The sequence below is a fragment of the Ambystoma mexicanum genome, chromosome 3q (assembly GCF_040938575.1).
Source record: "Ambystoma mexicanum isolate Mex_15411 chromosome 3q, UKY_AmexF1_1, whole genome shotgun sequence".
NCBI lineage: Eukaryota > Metazoa > Chordata > Amphibia > Caudata > Ambystomatidae > Ambystoma > Ambystoma mexicanum.
The window spans coordinates 1,289,554,722-1,289,579,036 of NC_090926.1; the positions used below are offsets into that span (position 1 = coordinate 1,289,554,722).

The 24,315-nt window shown below is 54.0% G+C and overlaps 1 protein-coding gene across 3 annotated transcripts in view; it reads left to right on the forward strand.

Annotated features, from left to right (window-relative positions):
- The window catches only part of CC2D1A (coiled-coil and C2 domain containing 1A), a 988,624-nt gene that overhangs the window by 661,068 nt on the left and 303,241 nt on the right, over positions 1-24,315 (forward strand). The gene's annotated exons all lie outside the window — the stretch shown is intronic.

Below are 24,315 nucleotides of genomic sequence, written 5' to 3' on the forward strand. Positions count from 1 at the left end.
AGGGCCATGAGTCACGGGTGCAGAGATCACTTTCTGTGTGGACTGGGACCAGACACTCAGGTCCTGTGGCGACTTCTGAAGTTCCAGTCCCCAAAGCCCTGCTTTTATGCAGCACACCCCCATTCACTCAGCCTAGCTGTCAATCGAACATGCTAAGTGGTAAGCCGGTGGCTCACCACTTGGGCCAATCACACAAGAGTGCGACTTAAGTTACCAAAGTAACTCAGTCCAGGGTGCCTAAACCCCCTCGCACACCTCCTGTGGTACCCAGACAGAGTGGCACCACTTTTGGAGGCTTCTGTGGAGAAGCCCGCCAAAAAGTGGAACAAAGGGCTCGACTTGGGTTGGAGTCACAGAAGAGAACACAAATGCCATTTTAGAATCGAGTCTTGGCAAAAAAAAAAAAAAATACCAACCGGAGAATTAATATTAATTAAATAAACCGGCGGTATGTTCGAGGCTATGAGAATTAAATAATTAAAGTTGGTAGCCTCGAACAATGGGAAAATCCCATAGGGGAATATTCGTGGTCGAATATAAAAAGTAGTTTCCACTGCCACCAGCCAAAACTCGATCAGGGGGGACGGAGACGTGCCCCCTCGACTAACAGACCCCGGGGCAATCGAATTGCCCCGACCAGTACGTCCACAATATGATGGTTTGTACTGGTTTCTGTTAATAATTTGGGACTAGTAAAGCCAATGGTGACTTTACATGCCCTGGGAGACAGTAGTCAGTCCCAGGGTATGGAGTGTATGGTGTGGTGTCACTATGACACCCCTGTGTTACTGCACGGAGGGTGCTGTGTAAAACACATAGGAAAAACACATGAGACCCTATGGAGTAAAGAACCCCATAGCCCATAAAACACATTACTAGTCAAAGGAATAACATAAATCATGTGCAAGAGTGGGAAAAAAAGCGTCTCACTCTTGGCAGGAGGAAAAAACAAACTCCAGAAATCCAGCAAAGCTGCTGGGGGACTCACTAGGTTAGAAAATTCAACCTAAAGAGAGAATTCTCCCTAACAGCCAGAGGCCAGGTCGCGGATGAGATCTTTGCAATGGGCACTCAAGCTCCAGTGGTCTCAGTCCTCCGGCAAGATGTCGGACCGTGTTCAGGTGCCGCCCTCGGTTGCCCAGGATCTTCTGTGCCGTCGAAGGCAATCTGATGAAGGGGGTCCTTTTTGGCTGCCCTGGCCGGAGGCGACGATCGTGACGGACGCATCCCTCATGGGATGGGGAGCTCATGCCAACGAGTTGACAGTCAGCGGTTGTTGGTCTCCGTCGGAGTCCAAACTTTATATCAATCTGTTGGAGCTGAGAGCTGTCAGGCTAGCCCTGAAGGCTTTTCTGCCGACACTGCGAGGAAAGAGTGTCCTGATTCTAATGGACAACACGGTGGCCATGCATTACCTCAACAAAAAGGGGGGGAGCAGGGTCACTTCTTCTGTGCAGGGAGGCGATGCAGTTCGAGTTCTGGGCCATCCAGCAGGAAGTTTCGATCTCGGCTGTCATCTGGCCGGAGACGATAACGAGACGGCGGACGATCTGAGCAGGCAGAGCACGATCTCTCACGAGTGAGAGCTGGCTCAGGAGATTCTCCTGGAGATCTTCGCCCTTTGGGGGACCCCTCAAGTGGATCGCTTCGCCTACAATGTCAACCGCAAGTGTGAAAGGTTCTGCCCGCGGGAATTTCCTCCAAAAGGAGCCTTCGGAGACGCGTTCGTGGTGGAGTTGTCATTCCCACTGCTGTACGCGTTTCCTCCAGTCCCTGTCATCCCGCAAGTACTGCAGAGGTTACGGAGGTTCGGTTCCCGGATGATCCTCATTGCTCCGGCGTGGGCCCGGAGGACGTGGTATGATATGATATGGCATTTGTAATGCGCCTATACACAAGTGGTACCCGGACCTTCTTGACATGTCCATCTGCCCTCCGCGTCTTCCCTACCGAGACGATCTACTCTCACCGGAGGGGGGGGGGGTCAGGTTCTCCATCCAGAGTTCATATCCCTCAACCTTCACGCTTGGCTTCTGAAAGGTTGAGGTATAAGGATTGGGACCTCCCTGAAGACGTGTTGGAGCTGTTGCTCTAGGCCAGAAGGCCGGCAACAAAGTCTCTGTACCATTGGCGTAAGTTCTGCGACTGGTGCAGAGTTAAGAATGTGGATCTATTTGAGTGTGACATTCCCATGGTTCTGTCTTTTTTGCTTTCCTTGGCTCACAGGGGCTTGCAAGTGGGGACCATTAAAGGTTACCTGGTGGCGCTGTCCATATTTAAGCGCTCGTCTGAAGAATGTTCCTATTTTAAGATTCCTTTAATTTCTCAGTTTTTGAAAGGGCTCACTAATGTGTCCCTCCGTCACCTTTTCTGGTGCGCGGTTGGGATTTGAACCTTGTTCTTAAGTTTCTTATGGGTGCTCCGTTTGAGCCTTTGCATTCTTGCCCTTTGAGACTGTTAACTCTGAAAACTGTATTTTTGGTTGCGGTTACTTCCGCTCGCAGAGTGAGCGAGTTACAGGCACTTTCAGTTAAGCCACCCTTCACTGTGTTTCATAAGGACAGGGTTGTCCTTAGAGTTCGTCCTTCTTTTCTTCCGAAGGTGGTTTCAGAATTCCCTTTGGGCCAGAAGGTTGTTCTTCCGGCGTTCTATCCTCCTCCACACCCTGGTAAGGAAGAGGAGAGGCTCCATAGGCTTCATCCTAGGAGAGCGTTGAGCTTTTATATTTCGCGCATGTCCCGGGTCAGAGTGGACAATCAACTTTTCCTTGGTTACGCTGGAAAGCATTTGGGACAAGCTGTGACGAAACAGACTTTGTCTCGATGGATTATTTTAGCTATCTCCGAGTCTTACCGCTTGGTGGGTAAGGACCCTCCGGCTGGCTTGCGGGCCCATTCTACCAGGGGAGTGGCTGTGTCTACTGCCCTGCAGAGGGGTGTTCTTATTCGTCACATCTGTGATGCAGCTACCTGGGCTTCGGTACATACTTTTGTATGTCACTACTCCCTCCATTCCATCCGAGGGCAAGATCTGGCCTTTGGCAAGGCAGTCCTTTATTCCGCAATTTGATTTGGCATGCTAAATTTGTGTTCTAAATTCTTTTCCCACCTCCTTGCTTTGGTACTGCTTTGGGAGTCTGTCGTAGATATGGAATACGTCGGAGGACCCAATCCCCTCGAAGAACAAGTTACTCTCTTACCTGGTAACGTTCTTTCGATGGGATGGTCCAACGACGTATTCCATATCGCTCCCTCCCTACCTTCCCCGCTGCAGAATTTCTTATGCGATTGCAGCTTGTGTTCCGCAAGGCCTTGTGTGTCTGACTGGCAAAAAAATGGTGTCGCACGTTGTGGGGAAAAAAACTATAACTGAGGCTACGGGCGTCGTGCGTCCTACTTATCACATCGGGTGACCTGTCGGAGGAGGTCTTTGGGGAGGCGCATCAACGTCATCGACGCAGGACGCAGACGCCGAAAATTTTCCGAAGCAGCACAGCTGTGGACATTACCTGTCATAGATATGGAATACGTCGTCGGACCATCCCATCGAAAGAACGTTACCAGGTAAGAGAGTAACTTGTTCTTCTCAGCTGATGCCGGAGCGCGTACAGCTTCATTCCATTATTTCCATGCTATGCCAGAGCACGCGCATTTTCATTCCATTCTTTCCATGTTATGCCAGAGCGTGCACAGCTTCATTCCGTTCTTTCCATGCTAAGTTAGAGCGCGCACAGCTTCATTCCATGCACTACTTGAAGCCTGTTCACTGTTCAAATTCACTTTCAAATACAATTAACTTTTTACAAGCGACTAACGTTCTTCAATTTGATAATTAACTAAACTCTTAACACTGTACATGCAATTTTTCTTTTCTGTAATTGCTTTTAAAGATCATTTCCTTGAACAATACTTCATTCTTAAGATTCTGTCACTTATCTGAGATTAGGTTCTCCAGCATGGGGTCTGGCATGGATTCATATGCTCATGAATATTACCCCGTCGTCAGGCCGGGAATCCTCGGTATAGAAAAAATCAGTATCAGTTTTGTTTCTGATCTGTCTTTCTCAGTAGTAACCAATCACTGGTCTCTGGGTCATACTGCCCCAGCCAATGACTTCCCTCTCCCTAAGCCCCACCCCTGGCAGCCATCCTCAGATTTTTACCGCACGTTCAAGTGTTGGGAGTCCTCGTGCTTAGCTCTCGAGCTTTTGCTGCGTTTTCGCGTTTTTTTCAGGAGATTCTCATTTTTTCGGTTAAAAGAGCCTCAAGCTCCACCGTTTCTACTTCCGATCAATGGGGATCCGTTTCGGAGTTTTCTACGCCGCTCAAGGGTGAAGATTTCGTCGAGTTACGCTTTTGGAGGATTCCAGAAGTTCCAAGCCCTACCTCGGACATGGCCCAGGGGAAAGGGAGCTTGACGCCCGGGAAGCTATTCAGGACCTGCCCTGGATGCCAGCTTCAGAACGTTTTCAAGGAGGACGAGCATTCGTTATGCCTCTACTGTCTCCATGAGGACAAGACGCACAAGGAGAAGGACTATGCGTTTTGTGGTAACATGTCGGAGCGGACCATGAAGGATCGCCACCTCCGTCTCGCCAACTGGCTGGAAGGTAAGAGCCCGCCAGGCGAGAAGAAGTCCGAGCGGTCTTCTAAGTCCTGTGAGGGTGCTCCGGCGACGGGGGCTCAACAAAAGGCTAAGCACAGCGAGTCCGCTGGCACCGGGAGTGCCGAAAGGTCAGGCTCCTTGGCTGCCAGGCAGGGCGCACCCTCCCTGGCGCCATCGATCACGAGCCAACTCTCTGGCTCGGGTAAGAGTAAGTCCGAGAACCCGGCGAAGCTTCTGGAGAGGCCCTGGTCGATCTCGAAGACTCTGGCAGAAGGGGAGCGAGGCTCGGACCCTCTCCCGAAGGTGAAGGCCCCAGGCGTACAGAAGGTGACGTTGGCCGTGATTCACCCTGCTAGGACCTCGATTGAGGATGTCGCCGCTGCCGTGGCTCAGTCTGTGGAGTCTACACCAGTGGAGGCACCCTCAGGTACTAGAGTCTCCCTGCCACCGTGGAGGGAGTCGTCTTTCAGGCCCATCGAGAAGACCCCCACGAAGTCCTCGTTGGAAAGGGGGGGAGGGGGTGGTGGCCGTCGTGGATACGGACACGACCTCTGAAGAGGAGCTCATCCAAGTCGTGGAGGAGACCCAGCCCATCGGGAGGGATCCCGACGAGGGCGACGGTGACGCAGACGAGGCTCCTCAAGAGCCCTCACACCCGTTGTTTCCGGCGCCACAGGACACCTCGGTGGCCATTTTGTCAGCCATCCAGTCCTTATGCTCGGAGATGAGGACTAGGTTGCCCCTTCCCCCGACGGAGGAGCCTGAGCCAGACCCGACGGAGGATCCGGATCCAGGTCCTTGGGGGGAGCCCACCGCCTAAGAGGAGGAGGACGCATCCCAGGCCTCCTCTCCTGCCTCTGTGGCCTTCTCTGCCTTCCCCCCGGTCCACTACCCACTTGGATAATACAGGCATGGACACGACCACGACGGGTACGGATGACGACGGAGATGACGACGGGACTTGCCCCCCGTCACTCCCTGCCCGGGCGTCCCCACCCGACGAGATTGGATCCTTCCATGCAATGATCTCCAGGGCATCCAAGCTCTTCCAGCTCTGCCCCGAGGAAAAGAAGAAGGAGGGATTCCTTTACCAGCGGCGCAAGGCTAAAAGGAAGACGGTCCTCGCCGTACCGCTTCTTGATGACATCTGGGATGAGGGGCTCACCCTCCAAGAACCCTGCTACGGCTCCTGCGAAGAGGGACCGGTACGAGAAGAAGTACCGGGTCCCCGACGCTGCCCACTTGTGCCTTAGGGCGCAACCTACCCCAGACTTGGTTGTTTGGGCGGCGTCCAAGAAGAGAGCGGGGAGGGCATCGGCCTCGACTTCAACCTCCCCTCCGGACGGTGAGGGTAGGAAACTGGATGCGATGGGACGACGGGTCATCTCATCTGCAGCAACGACCATCAAGGCGGCCAACGCCCTGGCCATCGTTGCCCGCTACGACAGGGAGTTGTGGTTCAAGATCGCCCCCCCTGTTGGACTTCCTTCCGGATGCTAAGAGGGCTGAGGCTCTGGAAATCTTGCAGGAAGGTGAGATTGCCTCAGACTACGCCATTACGGTGGCTACGGACATCGCCGACACCGGTTTCCGTCAGTTGGGCAACAGCGTTTGCCTGAGACAAGGATGGCTCAGGGCGACGGATTTCCGCCAGGACGTTCAGACCAAGGTTTTGGACATGCCCTTCGATGGGAACAACCTTTTTGGCAAGGCGGTTGATGAATCCCTTCAGGCGATCAAGACGGACACGGAGACGGCCCGTGCACTGGGTGTGCTCCAACAACGACGGCCGTCCTTTCGGAGTTCTGGAGGCAGACAGGGTGCCTCCAAGGGAGCCGGCAGCAGCTCCTCTACTTACTGTCAAGCGGCAAGGTCTACATCGCAGGAGGCCTAAAGGGGACGCGGCAAGTTAGGTGGATCCCGCCGTGGTCGCCAAGGTGGTCAAGGAGGCAAAGCGGCCTCCAAGCAAGATTGAACAGTCCGTCGGGTCGGGCCCCTGCCGAAGCACCCCGGTGGGTGGCCGGCTGACGAAGTTCGTTGGCGTGTGGGAGTCCATCTCCACTGACCGTTGGTTGCTGGACGCCCTGGCCCTGGGGCACGCCCTCGAGTTCCAGAAGAGGTGCCCCCGCATTCCTCCCAAGGCCAGGAAGGAAAATCACATCCCTCAACTGCTGTTGGAAGTACGGGCGATGCTCAGGAAAGGTGCCATCAAGCTCGTCCCGAAGAGGCTTCGGGGCTCCGGAGTTTACTCAAGATACTTCCTCGTGAGGAAGAAGACGGGAGGATGGCGTCCCATCCTGAACCTGCAACGACTAAACAAATACATCAAGGCACTGAAGTTCCGGATGGTCACCCTCCAGCACGTGCTGGGACAGCTGGAGGAGGGCGATTTCCTGTCGTCGTTGGACTTGGAGGATGCTTACTTCCACATCCCTATTCTAAAGAGGCACCGAAAGTTCCTCAGGTTCGTGGTCAAAGGGCGGCACTACCAGTTCAAGGCCCTCCCGTTTGGATTAAAATCGGCGCCCAGGGTGTTCACCAAGTGCCTAGCACCGGTGGCGGCGCGGCTGCGCCTGCAGGGGATCCACGTCTACCCCTACCTGGACGACTGGCTCATACGGGCACGGACAAGGGAGCTCGCCGTGGAACACACTGGGAAGTCCGTCTAGCTGCTCACGGACCTGGGCCAAAATCCCACCTGGTCCCGTCGCAAGTCGCCCTGTTTCTGGGAGCACAGCTCGACACAGTGGCGCGGTGGGCCTCACCGTCGGAGGAAAGGATAAGGACCATCCTAGGAAAGGTGCAACGTCTACTGGCCACGGACGTGACCAGAGTGAGGTCTATCAAGTCCCTCCTCGGAATGATGTCCTCCTGCATTTATCTGGTGCCCCATTGCAGACTTCGGATGCGGCCCCTGCAAGAATTCCTTGACGCCCACTGGATCCAGATGACGGGCAGCTTCGAAGACAGGATCTTGCTCGACGAAACGTTCCGTCAGGCGATACGATGGTGGGGTGTCCGCGCTCATCTGACAGCGGGAACATGCTTCCTAGACCCAGCCCACCAGGTGACGGTGACGACGGATGCCTCCCTGGAAGGTTGGGGAGCGCACACAGGGGGCCTCCACGCGAGAGGCCTTTGGTGCTCGGAGGAGATGACTCTCCACATCAACATCTTGGAGCTCTGCGCAGTGTTCTGGGCCCTCAGGTCCTTCCTTTCATCCCTCAAGGGCAAGGTGGTGAGTATCTTCACCGACAAGACCACCACGATGTTTTACATTCGGAAGCAGGGCGGAACCAGATCCCCTGCCCTGTCCAAGGAAGCCCAGGATCTGTGGCATTGGGCCATCGCACAAGGGATGTTTCTGGTATCCTTTCATCTGGCAGGGATAAAAAACAACATCGCCGACTCACTCAGCAGGGAGCGGCGCTTGTGCCACGAGTGGGAACAGCGCCAGGATCAAGTGGACAGACTCTTCCGACGATGGGGCGAACCCCAGATCGATCTCTTCGCGACGGCGGCGAACTCCAAGTGCCGGAGGTTCGCCAGCAGGTTTCCCCAACCGAGGAGCATGGGCGATGCTTTCTCGTTCCCCTCGTTCCCCTGGGACAGCCTGTTCCTTTATGCATTCCCGCTGTTGCCGTTGCTACTCCGGCTCGTCAACCAGCTCAAGAGGTCCCGGTGCAGGATGATCCTCGTTGCGCCGGTGTGGCCGAGGCAGATCTGGTTCCCGGACCTTCTGGACTTGTCAGCGTCCACACCAGTCAAGGTACCGACGGACGCGGATCTTCTCTCCAGAGAAGGAGGCGCCATTCTTCATCACGAACCAGAGTCGCTGAACTTGTAGGCCTGGCTCCTGCAGCACTAGTTTGGAGGATACGACATCCCGGTCTCACGTTACACCAGAACTACAGGACGGGCGTCCTTGTGGTCTCATCGTCTGGTGAAGGAATTTATGAAAGGACAGTTACGATCATTCCCGCCGGTGAAGGCCCCTGCCCTGGCGTGGGAGCTCAACGTGGTACTAACTAGGCTCATGGGGGCCCCATTCGAGCCTGTGCATTCAGTGCCGTTGAAGTTTCTGTTGTGGAAGACAGCATTCCTCGTGGCCATCACCTCTGCACGACGAGTGGGAGAGATCCAGGCCCTGTCTTGCAAGCCTCCATACTTGACTTTTCACGACACAAGGGTGGTGCTGAGGACCCACCCCTCCTTTATGCCCAAGGTGCCGTCGGACTTCCGCCTCAACGAGCCCTTGGTGTTACCAGTTTTCTTCCTGTCACCTTCGTCGCCGGCCGAGAGGACTTTGCACTCGCTGAATGTAGCTAGAGCATTGAAGTTCTACGTGGACCGCACGAAGAGTTTTCGGAAGACGTCACAGCTATTTGTGAACTTTGGACCTGTGAACCAAGGGAAGGCTCTCTCGAAGGCTTCCATTTCCAGATGGCTCTCCGGCTGCAACGTGCACTGTCACCGGTTGGCAAACCGACCGCTGCCCGGCCGTCCGAGAGCCCATTCGACCAGAGCGATCGCTGCTACTATGGCGTTCCTGTCTGGTGTGCCCCTGCTCGACATCTGCAGGGCTGCTACGTGGAGGTCGACGCACACCTTCACGAGATTCTACTGCGTCGACTGGGATTCCAGGGAGGAGTCCAGAGTCGGCCAGGCAGTGCTGCGCAACCTGTTCACCTAAGGTGAGCCTGGTGAGGAGATAAGAGTTGCTTAATGTTGAGTTGTTGTATTGCTTGATATTGAGCCTTGTGCCACCTCCCGTGGTTGTGCATGTGTATACTGCTATGTATTCTTATATTCATGAGCATGTGAATCCATGCCAGACCCCATGCTGGAGAAGGAACAAGTTACTTACCTGTAACTGTTGTTCTCCAGCATGGGTCTGGCATGGATTCACATGCGAACCCTCCCGTCTACCCCTCTGCGGCTCTTCACTTGGTCATACTGCCACTTCACGTGCTACAAAATCTGAGGATGGCTGCCAGGGGTGGGGCTTCGGGAGAGGGCAGTCATTGGTTCGAGGCAGTATGACCCAGAGACCAGTGATTGGCTACTACTGAGAAAGACAGATCAGAAACAAAACTGATGCTGATTTTTTTCTATACCGAGGATTCCCGGCCTGACGACGGGGAATATTCATGAGCATGTGAATCCATGCCAGACCCATGCTGGAGAACAACAGTTACAGGTAAGTAACTTGTTCCTTCTCTGGCTCTTCCTATAGTTGTCTTGGAATTGGATTTTTTCTCTGGGTTCTCAATGTATAACTGGAAATCATCAAAGCTGTGAGCTCTCTTGTGCAGATCTGTAATGAAAGGCAGTTTAGAACCTCTCCTGAGTAGTGAATCACTTTGTAGCACAATTCCCTAGGCAGTTCCACAAGTGTTGTGCTGGAAAGTCGAGAGGGACCTGGGTAGCATCTTTCTAGTCCCAGTGGGGGCAGGATAAAAAGTATAAAGAAAGCGAAATGTGTTGAGACTTCCTTGAAGGTGAAGGTACCCCCACACATGCTCACACCAGGAGAAAATACAATCCTCTAGGGGAAAAAAAGGCAAGAGATTCTTGCAAGTATACCAAGTTTTAATCACGCAAAAAATAGGTATGTCAGCAAAGAATTCTGCTGCTCAAGTACGTTCTGCCGTAAAATGGTACAAGCAGAATGCTATAACGAAACAAATTGTCATCAGTGACATTGACATATATAGTAAAAACCTGCGTGGCTGGTTGGTGAGACCTTCTACATGGGCAGCCTGCTCTATAGGGGACGCCAGGCCGTTGGCCACATCCCCGTCAGTCCGTCCATCTGTTTTCCATCACGTGAGGTCTGCTGGGCTCATCTCCAGGGAACCAAGGTCGAGTTTGCAATTAGTTACTTTGTAAGACAATGCAACTTTTTCATTATAGCGTACACCTGCGAGGACAGGGACTGGCACAGGGGGAGGCTTAAGATCAAGCTGACCCACACATTCTTCACTCATTCGGTATAGCACTGGCTGCACCCAAGGCTTGCACTCTTGTTTTGGACTATCATTTATTCCCCTTGTACCTCTCATTACAGATCTTGTCATTATGAAATAAGTTGGAATGTTTGCATTCTTTTAGATCTTTTATTGCCAGTGGATTTATAGTTGGTGGTCTGAGGTCACTTACTATCATGGAATTTAGGGGTCTTCGACTGGGACAGTTGAGTGCCATAACGCATGGTTGACTGGGTGGGGGTCAGAGGCCTGCTTTGGCCCGGCTGTAATGAACGTGCACTGTGAGGTGTCTGTATCTTTCTCTGTTAAAGTTCAAACATCCATCAGCAATTAAGCTTTCCTCGCATCTTTCATCACACGCGTTACCAATCTTCGTTCTTGTGCTCTTTAGACAATTTTGCTGCTGACAACCTTGACTTCAACACCCAGGTCTTGCATCGGTCTCCTAAACTCACCGGCTGTCTTGATCTATCTGGTGCTGTTTTGATCCTGGAGCCAAGTACAGTACCACAGCGGCTACTGCTCCTCCCCGACTCCGTCAGCCATGCAGGAGGGCCCCGGGTATCTCCAACACACAATGCAGGCTTCCTCAGTCTGATTTCCTTACTTTACGCTTTTTAATCTGAAGGATGCTGGAAAGTAACGGTTTCTCACCGGAAAGGTCAAGGGTATCTCCCTCCTTGCGCACCCTTCTTGGTTTGCCGTCTTTCTTCCCTCGTTCAGCTGCCGTCTGGAAAATGCTGTTCCTTCGTGTGCTTTGCCTTGCTCATTGTGTGCTGTCTTGCTCTGCCTTTTATCTGCCGGGAAGCTTAATGGAAGTCAGGTGTGAGCTGTTACCAGTAATTGGCTGGCCTTGTCTGACCATAGTAGTGGAACATGTCGGGTACAATGCTCTGCTCGGGTGTGAGTCTGTTTTCTCCCAGACTAGGCTTTCCATGTGCAAGTGTCCTTGGGATACTGGGGGGATGCTGTGTCTCGCAATCGGGTGTCCCACTCCCATTCCCCGACAATCCCTCACCCAGGTGATCCTCTCGCATTGGTCCACTCCCAGGAACTGGATCCAAAAGCGATGGCCGTTTCCTGGCTACCTGGATGACAGATCCCCGAGGACTAGCGGGTGGGACACCTTCTGGTTTCTCACAGTTCATTCAGGGTCCCTTAATAGGCCACCCTCCCCCTGGCACATCACAGGTGTATTTATGAGTTTTGCCTTAATCTCAAGTGCCTAAGGGGGTGGGATAGGTTCATCTCCTTCCCAACAGTCCCCCTTTTTGTTACTTATACAGTAACAAATTCCTCTGCATACATGCGTTCATTTTCCCCTCTCACTGCAGCCTCATACAGTGGGGTTTCCTTTATTGACATACAAGCTCTACATACTGACCACAGACTTTCTCCTGCTTGTGCTATTCATTCGGTGTGCATTTCATTTAAATATATCCCCCCCATCTCCAGCTTGATCTACCCAAACATCCTTATTTCAGGATCAGGGGGTGGGACAATGATGGTGTGGTATCAGCGGTCTACTTTATCTCTATAGTAAATAGGGAGCATTGGTGGAGTGGCATGGTCAGTTTGTATTTCAGTATCTTTTATATTGTGAGGTACTTTTGAAACACCAATTGATACCATCATCATTGCGCTAATGGACACTGCTTTGGCACAACAGCGAAGTCCCATTTGGTAGGTGCAGAAGATGACTAGGATTAACACGATAACAGGTATCCGCATCTTGACGATGGCTCCTAAACAGGATGGGGCCCAATCGAAGGCCAGATCAAAACCCCCCCTGTATTCCTCCTCCTTCTTTCTTGATGCAAGCACCTACTCCATGTAATGCTGCATCTGAGTTAGTGACCCGTTCTCTGCGTTTTCTGGCAGCACGAGTGTGCAGCAAGTATCGCCAATCTTGCGGGAAACACCTCCTTCCATAGCCATCAGCATGTTGAGCACATACCTATTCGGCATCATCAGTCTTAGTGCTCTTAGTTCAACCTTTATGATGTTGAATCCGTGTTCAGTGTAATTTGCCAGCTGTAACAGTACCCAGAGTACAATTTGCAGCCACTTGGCGTTGGTTGCTGCTTGTACGCCAGGTAGCAGAAGGCAAAGAAGGTTTCTGCTGAGCTGAAAAATCAGTATTCATCTGGGATCTCGGCGAGCAGTGCAGATGAGTCTTTGGATAAGTATTTCGACCTCTTTCTTCTTTTTAGTGTCTCATAGTGCCCCCTTCCCTGTAAGATGTGGAACTCGGGTCGTTGGTAGTGGGTTTTGTTCTTCGAATGTTGGTGAAACAGTTGGGCCTGTTCTGGGACTAATGGTAGCGCTGAGTGCAGCGTGGCCAGCAAACAATGGCACCTTCATTATGGTGGGATGTGCAAGTACGACTGCTGGCCACAGGCCCAGTAATAGTTTATCACTCCCGCCATGCCCCTTTTTAAGTCTGTAATCAACATTGTTCTGTTACATCGTCTGTTAGAGCCGATGAAGACAGTTGCCACACTGTGGAAACAGAGTTCATAAGTCTCTTCTTGGTGCACTTTAAATGACTTTTCCATTGCTGCAATCCATGTCAGTTTTGTAATGTGTTCTGTCCATATTTGTGCACAGGTTCTTTCCACTAAAGCCAGTACTTTCCTCGTATCCCAAGAGGCCTTCCGCTAGGCAGCTGAGCGTTGTTTCTGGCCATTTGTTTATGTACTTGAGTCCATCAATTATTAAATATGGTTGCTGTAGGCAGTTGAGGTTTCTTGGGTTGTTGTTGCATTGCAGGGCGTCTGGATCCACAAGCTATATTTGCACACTGTGTACCTGAAAGGTGCATTTTATTCCACATAACGCAAGATGAACCAGGCATTGTGCCTCTATAAATGGATCTTCTGTGGTACTGAAACCTTGGTTTCCCCCAATGCGTGCAGTATTAATGAGCATACATGGCAACTGCCATTGGTTGTTTGTCTTCCTACCACACTCATGTCTGTGTACCAGCTGTTGGATAGCTCAGGGTGTCTGATATCTTCACTAGCATCCAGGCCTAGGCCGTGTTATACATCATGCCTGAGGCTACTTGCTTGCCTTCTCATTCTATCATGCCTTGATATATATCTTTTTGTTAGTGTACTGCTGCTAATATTGCTACTGGTATTTGTTTTGCAAAACATTTTTTGAATGGATTATGTCCTCCAACGTATTCCACATCTTTGACATGTAATGTCCACAGCTGTGCACTTGGGAAACTTTTTCAGCAGAGGGAGCCCTGCGTTGATGACGTCCGGTCGATGTCCCTCGAAGGCCTCCGTTGAGGGCAACGTCACCGGATGTTATAAATAGGACTTGCGGCGCCCGTAGCCTCAGATCCTTTTTTTCCACGAATGTGTTTCTTCATGAAACTCGGCGCACCTCGTGTGTTGTCATCGTTGAGATGTCTTTTTCTACGACCCCTCCGACTCTGCGGTCTGGCTTCAAGACCTGCCGGGACTGCAAGTCGAAAATGTCGATCACTGACCCGCATCGCATTTTCTTGTGGTGCCTGTGCGAGTCACACGACACTGACAACTGCTTGAAATGGCAGTCACTGACTGTCAATGCCTTACGGGAGCGGGATGGGAAGCTCCAGGTAGGCAGGTGCTCTAAGCATAGTATGTCCCGAAAATCTAAATCTTCCAAGGAGGTTTCCACCGATGACTCGAGGGGCAACACTCTGCGTCGGGAGGTGACCTGGGGATCTCGGTCCCGGAGTGGTGCCCGCCATTCTTCCTCGTCCCGGCATTCGGAGGATGGTGCCTCGAGGACGGTAGCATGGCCAACGAAGTCCTCGACTCCGGAGGAATGGGCTGTGTTTAAGGAGCAAATGTTAGTGATATTTTAATCGCAGGGCACGGGTCCAGTCATGCCTTCTAAACGAGCCGGCCAGGAACAGTCTCATACCGTGGCTCGCACGACTTTGGGTGCGGGTCCACGACACTACTCGCATCGGGAGGCCTCGAGGTCCCGTTCGGTCAAGGTTTTGTAAAGTCCCAAGAGACGTACTTTTAGGTCTCGGTCCTCATCCCCAGAGAGACCGCAGCAACCTGCTTTCGTATCAGCCCACGGCGCCGTCGGCACCTGTGTCGACGGTCTATGCCGAAGCCTTCGGCGCTCACGACGCCTTTGGGTATTTTTAGCCGCAATCTGCCATTGGAGTACCTGGATGTGGTGGATCCTCCTAGGAAGGCTATGGCGCAGTCTGTGAGGCCAGTTTTGGACTCTAGCCCCTCTTCGCCCTCTTCTGCCACCAGGCCCGGGTTTCAACTCCCTCTAGCTGACATATATGAAGAGGAAGTAAGGTCTGAATTTGAGAACCCTGGTGAACTTGATGTGGCTCTGATGTTTTCTGGAGACAGTCAGTTGGAGGAGTTGAGGCAGACCCTCCATGATACCAGTGGGTTGGACACTTCTCCGGAAGTGGCATTTGGTAGACCTGAGCCTGGGGCTCATGCAGAGTCTTCATACCGGAGGTTCATGGCTAGGATCTCGGAGTATCTGGGCTGGTCCAGTCCTCCTGAAGACTTTGTGCAGCATGATCTAACCGTCATCTTAGATCAAGGTCCGTCCTCTGACCCAGTTTTACCATTTCATCTCACCTTACAGAAAAGGGTGGCAGCTGCTTGGCAGTCCCCGGAATCTCTTCCGGCTGTTAATAAATCTTAGACAAAGAAATACTGCCCTTCCGTTAGTGACCCCAGCTATTTATGTGCTCACCCCACTCCCGAGAGTTTGGTGGTTCAGGCGGTTATGGCCACCTCGAGGCAGGCGGCGTACCCTACCATCCCTCCACATAGGGATGACAAGCACTTCGACATTTGGGCCCGGAAGGTATTTTCTGCTGGGAGCATGGCCTTGAAATTGGCCAACTCCACTTGTGCCTTGGCAAGGTTTTCACACACTCTGTGGAACTGTTTCTTTAGCAGCTGGGGGGAAAAAAAGGGATGGGTTCCTTTGTCTCGTGCAAGGATGCCATGTGCAAATCCCTTCAGTCGGGTTTGGATACGGCCGACAGTGTTAGCCGATCCATGGCTGCGAGCACCGTTATACGCAGATTTGCGTGATTGCGGAATGTCAGGTTTTGCTCCGGATGTGCAGGCCCGTCTTCTCAACATGCCCTTTAATGGCGCACATTTGTTTGGCAGCAAGGCTGACGAGAGCCTTGAGAGGTTGCAGACCTCGAAAGCTGCGGCTAAATCTTTAAGCTGAACTGTGCATCAACTTCTGCCTTTTTGTCCTACGGGAGAGCAATGCAGGGGAGGTTCTTTTCGTTACTACTCCTCCTTTGGAAGAACAAGAGGGGCCGCCAGACAAAGGGGCCAGCGTAAAAGTACCCGTGGTGGTCAGGGAAATCGTGGTGCCAAAGCTGCTCAGGCCGCTGCCTCTTTGCCTTCAGGCACTGCCGCAGCCGCTTCCAAACAGTCATGAGGCCATGTCCCATGGTTCACTGGTTGGGGGGCAGACTGTCTCAGCATCTAGAAGAATGGCAATCCATTACTTCAGATGCGTGGGTTCTGGATACCATAGCCCACGGCTACTACCTTCCCTTCCTTCAGCGGCCTCACAACAATCCACCGGGGAAACTCTCTTTGAAGCTTCCAGATCTGCTCCTTGTGCATGAAATCTTAACCCTTCTGGAGAAAGGCGCTATAGAACTATTGCCTGTAGCGGAGAGGAACAAGGGATGGTATTCCCCTCATTATTTGAATCCAAAGAAAGACTGGGGATTGAGACCCATCATGGATTTGCGTTGGGTGAACAAACTTTTCAGGAGGGCAGGACAAAGGCTGATATGCGGGGAAATTTCTTCTCTGTGAAAGGGACAGTGAGATAAAAACTTGGTAGAGTCTCTCCCAGGGGTTATTCACCCAAGAACAGGTCATTGGGCTGTGTTTGTGCTGGTAGAGAGATTCACAGACCCCCCCTTTGTTAAGCTTCTCAGGAAGGACAAGTTCAAGATGGTTACTCTTTCTCAAGTCATCCAGACCCTTCAACCTGAGGATTGGTTGGTGTCTCTGGACATACGGGATGCTTACTTTCATGTGCCAATTCATCCCAAGCACAGAAAGTACCTGAGTTTTGCAGCTGCCGACACGCACTTTCAGTTTCGGGTCCTGCTGTTCGGATTGACCTCCGCCCTGAGGGTCTTCACCAAGCTAACGATGGCGGTGGCAGCGTACCTCAGGTGAGGGGGGGATTCACGTCTACCCCTACCTGGATGACTGGCTGATCTGGGCATGCTCTCCCGAGCAAGCGTTGGATCATCTCAGTCTCACCTGTCGCACCCTCCACAGGCTGGGCTTCTCCAAGAATTTCAAGAAGTCGTATCTGACACCTTCCCAACAGCTCCATTACATCGGGGGCGGTGTTAGACACGTCCTTGGAAGTGCTCGCCTCCCAAGGTGAGGGCTCATCACATTGTGCAGATGATGGACAAGTTTCAACATGCCCAGAGATTCCCGGCTTTTTAGTCTTAAGGTTGCTCAGCCTCATGGCATCCTGCATTCTCCTGGTGCCAGAGGCCAGGCTGCGGATGAGATCCCAGCAATGGGTCCTCAAGATGCAGTGGTCGCAGTTCTCCGGCAAGATCTCGGATCCATTTCAGATTCAAATCAGTCTCCCAGGATCTTCTGTGTTGGGCCAAGAAGGGAACCTGATGAGGGGGGAACAGTTTTGGCAACCGTGGCCGGAGGTGACTGTAGTGACAGACACTTTCCTCACAGGATGGGGCACACATGCCAATGACTTGACAGTCAGCGGTCGTTGGTCTCCGTCGGATTCCAGACTCAACATCAACCTGTTGGAGCTGAGGGCCATCAGGCTGGCCCTGAAGGCTTTTCTGCCCTCTGTACGGGGGAAAGAGTGCCCTAATCATGATGGAAAACACAGTGGCCATGCATTACCTCAACAAAAAAGGGGGTAGGGTCACTCCCGTTATGCAGAGAGGCAATGCAGCTCTGGTTCTGGGCCATCCAGCAGGAGATTTCGATCTCGGCAGATCATCTGGCCGGAGACGAAAATGCGGCGGCGGATGCTCCGAGCAGGCAGAGGGCGATCTCTCACAAGTGGGAGTTGGCTCAGGAAGTCCTTCAGGAAATCTTCGCCCTTTGGGGAACCCTGTAAGTGGATCTCTTTGCCACCAGTGTCAACAGGAAGTGCGAGAGATTATGCTCAAGGGAATTTCCTCCAAGAGGAGCCTTAGGAGACGCGTTCATAGTGGATTGGTCATTCCCACTGCTGTACGGGTTTCCTCAATTTCCCGTCATTCCTCAAGTGTTGCAGAGGTTACGGAGGTTTGGTTCCCACATTATCCTCATTGCTCCGGATTGTGCCAGGAGAGCGTGGTACCCGGACATTCTAAAAATTCTCATCTGCCCTCCATGCCGTCTTCCCTACCGAGAGAATCTGCTCTCTCGCGAGAGGGGTCGGGTTCTCCAGCATGGGGTCTGGCATGGATTCACATGCTCATGAATATTCCCCGTCGTCAGGCTGGGAATCCTCGGTAAAGAAAAAACCAGTATCAGTTTCGTTTCTGATCTGTCTTTCGTAGTAATAACCAATCACTGGTCTCTGCGTCATACTGACCACAGCCAATGACTGCCCTCTACCTAAGCACCGCCTCTGGCAGCCATCTTCAGATTTTTACCGCACGTTCATGTGTTGGGATCCTCGTGCTATTGCTCTCGAGCGTTAGTGCTATTTTTTCACGTTTTTTCTCAAAAACTTCGTTTTTTCGGTCAAAAGAGCCTCAAGCTCCACCGACTCTCCATCCGATCAACGGGGACCCGTTTCGGATTCGTCTGCGCCCCTCAAGGGTGAAGATTTCGTCGAGCTACGCTTTTGGAGGACTCCAGAAGTTTCTCAGGCCCGGTCATGGCCCAGGAGAAGGGAAGCTCGACGCCCGGAAAGCTGTTCAGGGTCTGCCCTGGATGCCAGCTGCAGAACGTCTTCAAGGAGGACGAACACTCTTTTTGTCTTTACTGCCTGCATGAGGACAAGACGCACGTGGAGAAGAACTGTGCGTTTTGCGGCAACATGTCGGAGCGGACCATGAAGGACCGCCATCAACGTCTCGCCAACTGGCTAGAAGAGAAGAGCCCGTCCGGTGAGAATAAGAGGAAGAAATCCGAGCGGTCTTCTAAGACCTTTGAGGACGCCCCGGCGACGGGGGTCCAACATAAGGCCAAGCACCGCGAGTCCGCTGGCACCGGGAGCGCCGAACGGTCGGGCTCTACGGGCGCCAGGCAGGGCGCACCCTCCCCGGCACCATCAACCACGAGCCAACGCTCTGGGTCGGGTAAGAGGAAGGCCGAGCACCCGGCGAAGCTCCTGGAAAGGCCCCGGTCGAGCTCGAAGGCGGAGGGGGAGCGAGGCAGTGTCCCCCCCCCTCAAGGATAAGGCGGTGAGCGCACCTAAGGTGGTGAAGGCCTTAATCCATCCGGCCAAGCCCTCTATCGAAACTGTCGCGGCGGCCCTGGCTCAGCCTGTGGAGGCTACACCAGTGGTGGCGACCTCGGGGCTCAGAGTCTCCCTGCCACCTCGGAGGGAGTCCTCTTTTGTGCCCATCGATAGGATCCCCGTGAAATCCCCCGTGGGGAAGAAAAAGAGGGGGCAGGGCGTCGTCGTAGATTCGGCCTCAACCTCGGAGGAGGAGCTGGTCGAGGTCTTAAGCCACGGATGGATCCCGACGCAGGGGACGACGACATCGTCGAGGGTACCGACGGGGCCCCTGATCGCCCGTCGGATTCCCCTCTGCCAGCGCCGCGAGACAACTCGGCGGCCATTTTGTTGGCTATACAGTCCTTATGCTCAGAGATAAGGACGAGACTACCGTTGCCGACGGAACCTCTCCCGTCGGGGGACCCAGAACCGGGACCTTCTGGTGTTCCCCCTACCAAGAGAAGAAGGATCCACCCTCCACCTCCTTTTCAGCCGTCGCGCCCCTTCCAGCCCTCCTCCCCGTCCACCCGAGGGGATGATACGGGGACTGACACGGCAGCGACGGGTACGGACGACGAGGTTTACGACGAGGATGCACCGTCGTCGCCTCCCACCAGGGCTTCTCCGCCCGACGAGATTGGATCGTTCCACTCTATGATCGCCAGGGCATCCGAGCTTTTCCAACTCTGCCCTGAGGAGAAGAAGAAGGAAGGTTTCCTTTATCAGCGGCGCGAGGCCAAGAGGAAGACGGCCCTCGCGGTGCCTCTATTGGACGACATTTGGGATGAGGGCCTCACCCTCATCAAGAACCCTTCCACGACGCCAGCTAGAAGAGACCGGTACGATAAAAAGTACCGGGTCCCGGACACGGCCCCCCTGTGCCTCCGGGCGCAGCCTACCCCGGACTCCGTCGTCTCCGCGGCGGCCAGGAAAAAAGCGGGGGGGGGGTGCGGCCTCCACATCGACTTCCCCACTGGACGGCGAGGGAAAGAAATTGGACGCTATGGGACGCAGAGTCATCTCGTCTGCAGAGACGACGATTAAAGCTGCCAACGCCTTGGCTATCGTGGCCCGATACGACAGGGAGCTCTGGTACAAACTGGCTCCCCTGCTGGACTTCTTGCCGGACGACAAGAGGGCAGAGGCCCTGGAGATCCTGCAGGAAGGTGAGGTGGCTTCGGACCACGCCATTACCGTTGCGACGGACATCGCCGACACTGGGTTCCGCCAGTTGGGCAACGGCATTTGCCTTAGGCGGCGTGGATGGCTCAAGGCTACGGACTTCCGTCAAGACGTTCAGACCAGAGTCCTGGACATGCCCTTCGATGGGAACAACCTGTTTGGGAAAACAGTGGACGATTCCCTTCAGGCCATTAAAGCGGACACCGAGACGGCCCGGGCCCTTGGAGTTCTGCAACAACGACGGACGCCCTTTCGGAGCAGCGGAGGCAAGGGCGCCTCCAAAGGTTCCGGCGGCGGTTTCTCCTCCTACCGTCAAGCAGCCCGCTCGTCGTCTCAGGAGGCCTACAGAGGACGAGGCAAGTCTGGCAGACCCCGCCGTCGTCGCCAAGGACAAGGCGCTAAAGCCTCGTCGAAGCAGGATTGAACCGGTCGGGGGGTCGGGCCCCCACCGAAGCACCCCGGTGGGAGGCCGGCTGGCGAGCTTCGTCAGCGTGTGGGAGTCCATCTCCACCGACCGTTGGGTGCTGGACGCCTTGGCCCGGGGCCACGCGCTCGAGTTTCAAAGAAAGTGTCCGCGCGTCCCCACCGTGGCCAGGAAAGAACTTCACGTCCCTCAACTTCTCCTGGAGGTGAAGGCGATGCTCAAGAAGGGCGCCATCGAACTCGTCCCAAAGAGGCTTCGGGGCTCCGGAGTCTACTCGAGATACTTCCTCGTGAAGAAGAAGACGGGGGGATGGCGCCCCATCCTGGACCTGCGTCGTCTGAACAAGTTCATCAAGGCGCAAAAGTTCCGGATGGTCACCCTCCAGCACGTCCTGGGTCAGCTGGAGGAAGGAGACTTCCTGTCGTCGTTGGATTTGAAGGATGCCTACTTCCATATTCCCATCTTGAAGGGGCACCGAAAATTCCTACCAGGTTTGTGGTCCAAGGGCGTCATTACCAGTTCAAAGCCCTCCCCTTCGGTCTACGGTCGGCACCCAGGGTGTTCACCAAGTTCCTCGCACCGGTGGCGGCTCAGCTGCGCCGTGAAGGGATCCACGTCTACCCCTACCTGGACGACTGGCTCATCCAAGCCAAGACAAGGGAGCTCGCCGTGGTTCACACGGCAAGGACCGTCCAACTTCTCACGGACCTGGGATTCTCCGTGAACTACGCCAAATCCCACCTGGTGCCCGCGCAAGACACTGTTTCTGGGAGCGAGGCTCAACACAGTGTCCCTTCTGGCCTCCCCGTCGGAGGAGAGGACCAGGACCATTCTGGGCAAGGTGCAGCGGATGTTGGTGGCCGACGCGGCCAAGGTGAGGTCCATCAAGTCCCTCCTCGGAATGATGTCTTCCTGCATCTACCTCATTCCCATGTGCAGGCTCCGGATGCGCCCGTTGCAGGAGTTCCTGGACGCGCGCTGGATCCAAACGACGGGCAGCTTCGAGGAAAGGATCACACTCGACGAGAGTTTCCGACGAGCGATCCGGTGGTGGGGCACCCGCGCGCATCTGACGGCGGGCATGGACTTCCAGACCCCAGCCCACCAGGAGACAGTGACCACGGATGCCTCCCTGGAAGGGTGGGGAGCGCACACCGAAAATCTGCACGCCGACGGAGAAATCCCTACATATCAACGTCCTGGAGCTCCGTGCAGTGTTTTGGGCCCTCAGGTCCTTCCTTCCGTCCCTCAAGGGCAAGGTGGTGAGGATCTTCACCGACAACACCACCACCACCATGTTTTACATCAGGAAACAGGGCGGAACCAGGTCCCCAGCACTGTCCAAGGAGGCGCAGGACCTGTGGCATTGGGCAGTCGCCCAAGGGATGTTTCTGGTGCCGTTTCATCTGGCAGGGATAAACAACACCATCGCCGACTCACTCAGCAGGGAGCTGCGCTCGTGCCACGAGTGGGAACTACGGCAGGATCTAGTGGATCGCCTCTTCCGACGGTGGGGCACACCCCAGATCGACCTGTTCGCGACGGCGACGAACTCCAAGTGCCGGAGGTTTGCCAGCAGGTTTCCCCAGGCGAGGAGCATGGGCGATGCTTTCTCGTTCCCCTGGGAGGGCCTGTTCCTCTACGCGTTCCCTCCTTTGCCACTGCTGATCCGGCTTGTCAACCAGCTCAAGAGGTCATGGTGCAGGATGATCCTCGTCGCACCTGCGTGGCCGAGGCAGATATGGTTCCCGAACCTTCTGGACTTGTCAGCGTCCCTGCCAATAAAGCTGCCGGTGGACGCGGATCTGCTCTCCAGGGAAGGAGGCGCCATCCTCCACCACGACCTGAAATCGCTGAACTTGCAGGCCTGGCTCCTGCAGCGCTAGAGTTTGGAGGATACGACATACCGGCCGACTGCAGAGAGGTTCTTGCAAAGGCCAGGGCGTCCTCGACTCTTAAATGCTACGGACACAAATGGAAGAGGTTCTCTGTCTGGTGCCACGCACAGAAGATTAACCCTCTATGGATTACGGCTCCCCAGGTACTGCCGTACCTGCTGACGCTAGCCAAAGCTGGACTGGCACACGCGTCCATCAAGATTCATCTTGCTGCGATCTCCCGATACACCAGAACCACGGGGCGGACGTCCTTGTGGTCTCATCGTCTGGTGAAAGAGTTCATGAAGGGACTGTTCAGATCGTTCCCGCCGGTGAAGGCTCCGGCCCCGGCGTGGGAGCTCAACGTGGTGCTGACCAAGCTCATGGGACCTCCGTTCGAGCCTCTGCACTCGGCCCCGTTGAAGTTTCTGTCGTGGAAAACAGCGTTTCTTGTGGCCATCACCTCCGCACGACGGGTGGGAGAGATCCAGGCCCTTTCCTGCAAGGCCCCTTACTTGACTTTTCACGACACGAGGGTAGTGCTCAGGACGCACCCCTCCTTCATGCCCAAGGTACCGTCGGACTTCCACCTCAACGAACCCTTGGTGTTGCCTGTATTCTTCCCGTCGCCTTCGTCGCCGGCTGAGAGGACTTTGCACTCGCTGGATGTGGCTAGAGCGCTGAAGTTCTACGTGGACCGCACGAAGTGTTTTCGGAAGACGTCACAACTCTTTGTGAACTTTGGACCTGTCAGTCAGGGGAAGGCTCTCTCGAAGCCTTCCATTTCCAGATGGCTCTCCGGCTGTATCATGTACGGTCATCGGTTGGCAAACCGACCGCTGCCTGGCCGTCCGAGAGCCCATTCCACCAGAGCGATCGCAGCTACCACGGCGTTCCTTTCTGGTGTGCCCCTGCTGGACATATGCAGGGCTGCTACGTGGAGGTCGACGCACACCTTCACGAAGTTCTACTGCGTCGATCGGGATTCCAGGGAGGAGTCCAGGGTCGGCCAAGCAGTGCTGCGCAACCTGTTCGCCTGAGGTGAGCCTGGTGAGGAGGTAAGATGCTTAATGTTGAGTTTGATGCAATGCTTAATGTTGAGCCTTTGCCACCTCCCGTGGTTGTGCATGTGTGTACTGCTATGTATTCTTTATTCATGAGCATGTGAATCCATGCCAGACCCCATGCTGGAGAAGGAACAAGTTACTTACCTGTAACTGTTGTTCTCCAGCATGGGTCTGGCATGGATTCACATGCGAACCCTCCCGCCTACCCCTCTGCGGCTCTTCACTTGGTCATACTTCCACTTCACGTGCTTCCAAATCTGAAGATGGCTGCCAGAGGCGGTGCTTAGGTAGAGGGCAGTCATTGGCTGTGGTCAGTATGACGCAGAGACCAGTGATTGGTTATTACTACGAAAGACAGATCAGAAACGAAACTGATACTGGTTTTTTCTTTACCGAGGATTCCCAGCCTGACGACGGGGAATATTCATGAGCATGTGAATCCATGCCAGACCCATGCTGGAGAACAACAGTTACAGGTAAGTAACTTGTTCCTTATCCATCCAGAGGTCAAGACTCTCAACCTTCACGCTTGGTATCTGAAAGGTTGAGGTGTAAGGATTGGGACCTCCCAGGTGAAGTGATGGAGGTGTTGCTTTTTGGCCAGGCGGCCTGGAACAAAATCCCTGTACCATTGCCGTTGGCGTAAGTTCTGCGACTGGTGCAGAGATCACAATGTTGATCCTTTTCAGTGCTCCATTCCTATGGTT